This window comes from Mus caroli, chromosome 13 (assembly GCF_900094665.2).
Source record: "Mus caroli chromosome 13, CAROLI_EIJ_v1.1, whole genome shotgun sequence".
Classification (NCBI taxonomy): Eukaryota; Metazoa; Chordata; class Mammalia; order Rodentia; family Muridae; genus Mus; species Mus caroli.
The window spans coordinates 14,508,768-14,516,750 of NC_034582.1; positions in this window are offsets into that span (position 1 = coordinate 14,508,768).

The window sequence follows — 7,983 nt, forward strand, 5'->3', positions numbered from 1 at the left end:
AGCATTGGAAATGTAAATGAGGAAAATACGTAATAAAAATATTAAAAATATTTTTTTAAAAAAGAGTAAAGAAGAAACACTCTCAGGGAAAGACCCTGCCCAGATAAACATTTAACTTGCGAAAGGAAAAAAAAATTTTATTGTTTCCTTTCCAGCTTCTGAAAGCAACAACAAACAAAACCTACTGTAAATGTGGTTCAATGGGTAAATATCTACTGGCAGCCAAATTTGGGAGTATTATCCATGAAAGAAGGATGCATGAGCGAAAGGGTCATGAGATCTTCCTTTGTGGCTTCAGAGAGCTGCTGAGATCAGGCAACATGTTGCAGGGGAGTCCCTCCATGCAGGCTATGAGAGGAAATGATGTAAGGCTGTGGAATGGAAGCCTGAATTGTGTTAGAGACTTCCAAAGTATGTGATGTCTTCATAAAAAGCATCTTATGATCTATTTAAGGTGAATAAATAAGAGCAATGACAGTGTGCTATACTGTATGGGACATTGGGGACTCCCTGATGAGTAACACAGAGAGGTACCACACATTTTGTATGAGGATTTTCAGTTAATACCATATGACTTCTAAGAATAGCATTACCCATTCAAGCAACATACCACTATTCAATATCTTTTAAATAACTCTGCTATTTTGGATGAACATTTTTGTCCTTCATATATTCTTGTTGTAAATCCTCTGTCTGACATGTAGGTGGCAAAAAATTATTCTCATTGTGCAGGTTACCTCTTCATTCAATTAACATTGAACAGTCCCTACTGGTGTCTTTATCTTGAAATGTATTCTCTACTTTTTGCTCAAAAGTTCAAAGCTTTAATCTTATAGTGAGGTCCTTGATCTATTTGAAGTTGATTTTCAAAGTGAGAGATAATAATCAAGTTTCATTATTCTAGATGTCATCTGTCATTATCCTTTCTTGGAACTATTTGCTAAGTTAGGGTTAGGGTTAGGGTTTGTATATGTGGATATCTGAGGTTTTTATATAAGCATAATTATAGCAATAGTGCCAATAATAATAAATGACAAAAATAAATACTTCTGGTTGTAAATGTGTTACACTTATCATGTGTTGATTTAATCATGATTTTAAAAAAATCCCATTAGTGGATATGTTCCTTCTGGTTTGCACCTATGCCTGGGAGTGGAGCCTGTGTTTCAACATTCCCCATACCCACACACACCCAGAGAAATCTCGACACCCCCCCCCCCCAGGATTCTGACAAACCTAGGATCTCAAGAGCAGACCCTGTGCTCTGGCTCTCCACACACTCTGCCCACATCCAGAGGCAGGTTAACCCCCCAGGATTTCTGACATAACACAGGCTCTGAGATCACAGGCTCACAGAAAGGACAGGCTCCAGTCAGAGACAGCAAGGCCAATTAACACCAGAGATAAGGAGATGGTGAGAGGCAAACACAAGAACATAAGCAACAGAAGCCAATGTTGTTTGGCAACATCAGAAACCGGAACTCTCACAACAAGCATCTTTGGTTACCCCATCAAATCTGAAAAGCATGATTCAGACCTAAAATCCCATCTCATTAAGATGAAAGAGGACTTTGAGAATGACATAAATAACTCCCTTAAAGAAATACAGAACACAGTTAAACAAGTAGAAGTCCTTAAAGAGGAAGCACATAAATCTCTTAAAGAAATACAGGAAAACACAATCAAACAGGTGAAGGAAATGAAGAAAACCATCCAGGATCTAAAAATGGAAATAGAAACATTAGCAAAAACACAAAAGGAGACAACCCTGGAGATGTAAAACTAAGAAAGAGAACAGGAACAACAGATGCAAGTATCACCAACAGAATACAAGAGATAGAAGAGAGAATCTCAGGCATAGAAGATACCATAGAAGACACTGATACAACAGTCAAAGAAGATACAAAAAGCAAAAAGCTCCTATCTCAAAACATTGAAGAAATTCAGGACACGATGAAAAGACCAAGCCTAAGAATAATAGGTATAGAAGAGAGTGAAGATTCACAACTCAAAGGGCAAGAAAACATCTTCAACAAAATAATAGAAGAGTTCCATCTGCACCTGGGAGCTAAGGCTGTTCCACAGCTTTCCACACACAAATCCCGCCAGGAGAGAACTGGTCTCCCAGGAGTGCTCTCACTCCTAAGCTCAGAGGTGAGATCACCACTTTCACTCCAATAATTGTCCAAAGCAGACCAGCCAGGAGCCCACACAGTACAGGAATAGTGGAGCAGCTGTGGACAGGATCCTTCCAGTCTCTATCTGCACCCAGGAGCTAAGACTGTTTCACAGCCCTCCACACACAAATCCTACCAAGAGAGAGCTGGTCACCCCAGAAGTGCTGACACACCTCAGATCACAGGCTTACAGGCCCACAGGAAGGACGAGAGAGAGAGAGAGAGAGAGAGAGAGAGAGAGAGAGAGAGAGAGAGAGAGACCAATTACCACCATAGATAACCAGATGGCAAGAGGCAACCTTGCCAACAGAAACCTTAGTGTCACCAGAACCCGGTTCTCCCACACAGCAAGTTCTAGATAACCCCAACACAGTGAATAGGTAAGATTCAGAATTAGAATCACATCTCATGGGGATGATAGAGGACTTTAAGAAGGTCATAAATAGCCTTGAAGATATAGGCACGGGGGAAAACTCCTAAACAGAATAGCAATGGCTTGTGCTGTAAGATCAAAAATCGACAAATGGGACTTCATAAAATTGCAAAGCTTCTGTAAGGCAAAGGACACTGTCAATAAAACAAAAAGGCCACCAACAGATTGGGAAAAGATCTTTACCAATCCTAAATCTGATAGGGGGCTAAAATCCAACATATACATACACACACACACACACACACACACATATGTGTGTGTGTGTGTGTGTTGTATCCAACATATATATATATATATATATATATATATATATATATATATATATATGTATCCAACATGTGTGTGTATATATATATACTCGAGAAGTTGGACTCCAGAAAACCAAATAACCCTATTAAAAATTGGGGACAGAGCTAAACAAAGAATTCTCAACTGAGAAATACTGAATGACTGAGAAGCACCTAAAAAATGTTCAATAATCTTAATCATCAGGGAAATGCAAATCAAAACAACCCTGAGATTCCACCTCACACAGTCAGAGTGGCTAAGATAAAAAACTCAAGTGACAGCATCAGATGCTGGCAAACATGTAGAGAAAGAGGAACACTCCTCCATTGCTGGTGGGATTGCAAGCTGGTACAACCACTCTAGAAATCAGTTTGGCGGTTCCTTAGTAAATTGGACATAGTACTACCATAAGATCCAGCTATACCACTCCTGGGCATATACCCAGAAGATGCTTCAACTTGTAATAGGGACACATGCTCAACTATGTTCATAGTAGACTTATTTATAATAGCCAGAAACTGGAAAGAACTCAGATGTCCCTCAACAGAGGAATAGATATAGAAAATGTGGTACATCTATACAATAGAATACTACTCAGCCATTAAAAACAATGAATTCATGAAATTCTTAGACAAATGGATGGATCTGGAGGATATTATCCTAAGTGAGGTAACCCAATCACAAAAGAACACACATGATATATACTCACTGATAAGTGGATATTAGTCCTGAAGCTCAGAATACCCAACATCCAGTTTGCAAACACATGAAACTCAAGAAGAAGGAAGACCAAAGTGTGGACACTTTGAGCCTTCTCAGAAGAGGGAAAATACCCATGGAAGGAGTTACAGAGACAAAGTTCAAAGCAGAGACTGAAGGAATGAACAAACAGAAACTGCCCCACATGGGGATCCATCCCATAAACAACTACCAAACCCAGACACTATTGCAGATGCCAATAAGAGCTTGCTGACAGGAGCCTGATATATCTGTCTCCTGCAAGGCTCTCCAGTGCCTGAATAATACAGAAGTGGGTGCTCACAGTCATTCATTAGATGGAGCACAGGGTCCCTAATGAAGCAGCTAGAGAACATACCCAAGGAGCTGAGGGGGCGTTGTAGTCCCCTAGGAGGAACACCAATATGAACTAACCAGTAACCCTACAGTTCCCTGGGACTAAACCACCAGTTAAAGAAAACTGGTGGGACTCATGGCTCTAGCTGCATATGTAGCAGAAGATGGCCTAGTCTGTCATCAGTGGGAGGAGAGGCCCTTGGTCCTGTGAAGGTTCTATGCCCCTGTATAGGGGAATGCCTGGGCCAGGAAGCATGAGTGAGTGGATTGGGGAGCAGCAGGAGGGGAGAGAGGATAGAAGATTTTTGGAGGGGAAAATAGGAAAGGAAATAACATTTGAAATGTAAAGAAAGAAAATATTTAATAAAAAAAGAAAGTCATAAATAACTCCCCTAAAGAAACACAGGAGAACACAGGTAAACAACTAGAGGCCTTTAAAGAGGAAACACAAAAATCCCTTAAAGAATTAGAGGAAAACAACCAAACAGGTGAAGGGATTGAACAAAACCATCCAGGATCTAAAACTGGAAATATAAACAATAAAGAAATCAAAAACAGAGACGACTCTGGAGATAGAAAACCTAATAAAAAGATCAGGAGTAATAGATACAAGCATCACCAACAGAATGCAAGAGATAGAAGAGAGAATCTCAGTGCAGAAGATACCATAGAAAACATTGACAGAACAAAGAAAATGCAAAAGGCAAAAATCTCCTAACCAAAACATCCAGGAAATCCAGGACACAATGAAAAAAACCAAAGGATAATAGGTATAGAAGAAAGTGAAGATTCCAAACTTAAAGGGCCAGTAAATATCAACAAAATTGTAGAAGAAAACTTCCCTAACCTAAAGAAAGAGATGCCCATGAACATACAAGAACTCCAAATAGAACGGGCAAGAAAAGAAATTCCTCCCATCACATCATAGTCAAAATAACAAATGTACAAAACAAAGAATATTAAAAGCAGTAAGGGAAAAAGATCAAGTAATATATAAAGGCAGACCTATCAGGATTACACCAGACTTTTCTCCAGAGACTATAAAGGCCAGAAGGTCCTAGGTAGATGGCATAAAGGCCCTAAGAGAACACAAATGCCAGTACAGGCTACTATACACAGCAAAACTCTCAATTACCATAGATGTAGGAACCAAGATATTCCATGACAAAAAAAATTTAAACCATATCCTTGCAGAAATCCAGCCCTACAAATGATATTAAATCGAAAACTCCAACACAAGGAGGGAAACTACACTGTAGAAAAAGGAAGAAAATAATCTTTCAACAAACCAAAAAGAAGATAGCTACATAAACATAATTCCGCATCTAACAACAAAAATAATAGGAAGAAACAATCACATTTACTTAATATCTCTTAATATCAACAAACTCAACTCCCCAATAAAAAGACGTAGACTAACAGACTGGATATGTAAACAAGACCCAGCATTTTGCTGCATACAGGAAACCCACCTCATTGACACAGACAGACACTACCTCAGAGTAAAAGGCTGGAAAACAATTTTCCAAACAAATGGTCCCAAGAAATAAAGTGGAGAAGCCATTCTAATATCAAATAAAATCGACTTTCAACCTAAAGTTATCAAAAAATATAAGGAGGGACACTTCATAGTCATCAACAGTAAAATCTACCAAGATGAACTCTAAATTCTAAATATCTATGCTCCAAATGCAGGGGCACTCATAGCGTGCATAAAAGAAACGCTACTAAAGCTCAAAAGCACATATTGCACTTCACACAATAATAGTGGAAGACTTCAACACCCAACTCTCACCAATGGACAGATCATGAAAACACAAATAGAGACACGTTGAAACTAACAGTTTATGGACCAAGTGAATTTAACAGATATCTATAGAACTTTTAATCCTAAAACAAAAGAATATAAATTCTTCTCAGCACCTCATGGTACCTTCTCCAAAACTGACCATATAATCAGTCACAAATAGGCCTCAACAGATACAAGAAGATTGAAATAATCCCATGCATTCTATCAGATCACCATGGACTAAAGCTGGTCTTCAAGAACAACAACAACAAAAAAAAACCCAGAAAGCCCATATATACATGGAACTTGAACAATGCTCTACTCAATAATAACTTGGTCAAGGGAGAAATAAAAAAAGAAATTAAAGACTATTTAAAATTTAATGAAAATGAAGAATGGCATGTCCAAACTTATGGCACACAATGAAAGCAGTGCTGAGAGGAAAACTCATAGCTCTGAGTGCATCCAAAAAGAAACTGGAGAGAGCATACACTAGCAACTTGACAGCACATCAGAAAGTTAGAGAGCAAAAGAAACAACTACAACCAAGAGGAATAGATTCCAGGAAATAATCAAACTCCAGGATGAAATCTACCAACTAGAAACAGAAAGAACTATACAAAGAATCAATAAAAGCAGAAGTTGGTTCTTTGAGAAAATCAATCAGATAAACAAATCCTTAGCCAGACTAACCAGAGGGTACAGAGACAGTATCCTAACTAACAAAATCAGAAATGGAAAGGGAGACATAACAATAGAAACTGAGGAAATCCAAAAAGATTATCAGATCCTTCTAGAAAAGCCCATACTCAACAAAACTGAAAAATCTGGATGAAATGAACAATTTTCTAGTCTGTTACCAGGTATCAAAATTTAATCAGGATCAGATTAATGATCTAAACAGACCTATAACACCTAAAGAAATAGAAGCTGTCACAACCAAAAAAAAAAAAAAAAAAAAAGCCCAGGATGGGTTTAGTGCAAAGTTCTATCAGACCTTCAAAGAACACCTAATATTCTCCACAAACTATTCCACAAAATAAAAACAGAAGGAACACTATCCAATTCATTCTATGAAGTCACAATATGCTGGCTTATACCTAAACCACACAAAGACCCAACAAAGAAAGACAACTTCAGATCATTTCCCTTATAAATATTGATGTAAAAATACTCAATAAAACTCTCACAAACCAAATCTAAGAACACATCAAAACAATCATCGATCATGATCAAATAGGCTTCATTCCAGGAATGCAGGGATGGTTCAATATACAGAAATACATCAATGCAATCCACTATATAAACAAACTCAAAGAAAAAAATCACATGATCATTTCATTAGTTGCTGAGAAAGCATTTGACAAAATTCAACATCCCTTCATGATAAAATTTTGGAAAGAACAGGAATTCAAGGCCCATACCTAAACATAGTAAAAGCAATATACAGCAAACCATTAGACAACATCAAACTAAATGGGGAGACACCTGAAGCAACCACACTAAAATCAGGGACTGGAAAAGGCTGCCTACTCTCTTCCTACCGATTCAATATAGTACTCAAAGTCGTAGCCAGAGCAATTAGACAACATAGGAAGGTCAAAGGGGATACTAATTGGAAAGGAAGAAGTCAACATATCACTATTTGCAGATGATATGACAGTATCCTTAAGTGACCCCAAAAATTCCACCATAGAACTCCTAAACCTGATAAACAACTTTAGTAAAATGGCTTGATATTAAATTAACTCAAACAAATCAGTGGCCTTCCTCTACTCAAAGGATAAACAAGCTGAGAAAGAAATTAGGGAAACAACACACTTCACAATAGTCACAAATAGTATAACGTGCCTTGGTGTGACTCTAATCAAGCAAGAGTAAGATCTGTATGAGAGGAACTTCAGGTCTCTGAAGAAAGAAATTCAAGAAGATCTCAGAAGATGGAAAGATCTCCCATGCTCATGATTGGCAAGATTAATATAGCAAAAATGGCAGTATTGCTGAAAGTAATCTACAGATTCAATGCAATTTCCATCAAAATTCCAACTCAGTTCTTCATAGAGTTAGAAAGAGCAATTCTCAAATTCATTTGGAATATCAAAAAGCCTAGAATAGTGAAAATTATTCTCACCAATAAAAATCCTTCTTGAGAATCACCATCCCAGACCTCAAGATATACTATAGAACAATAGTCACAAAAACTCCATTGTATTAAAACAGGC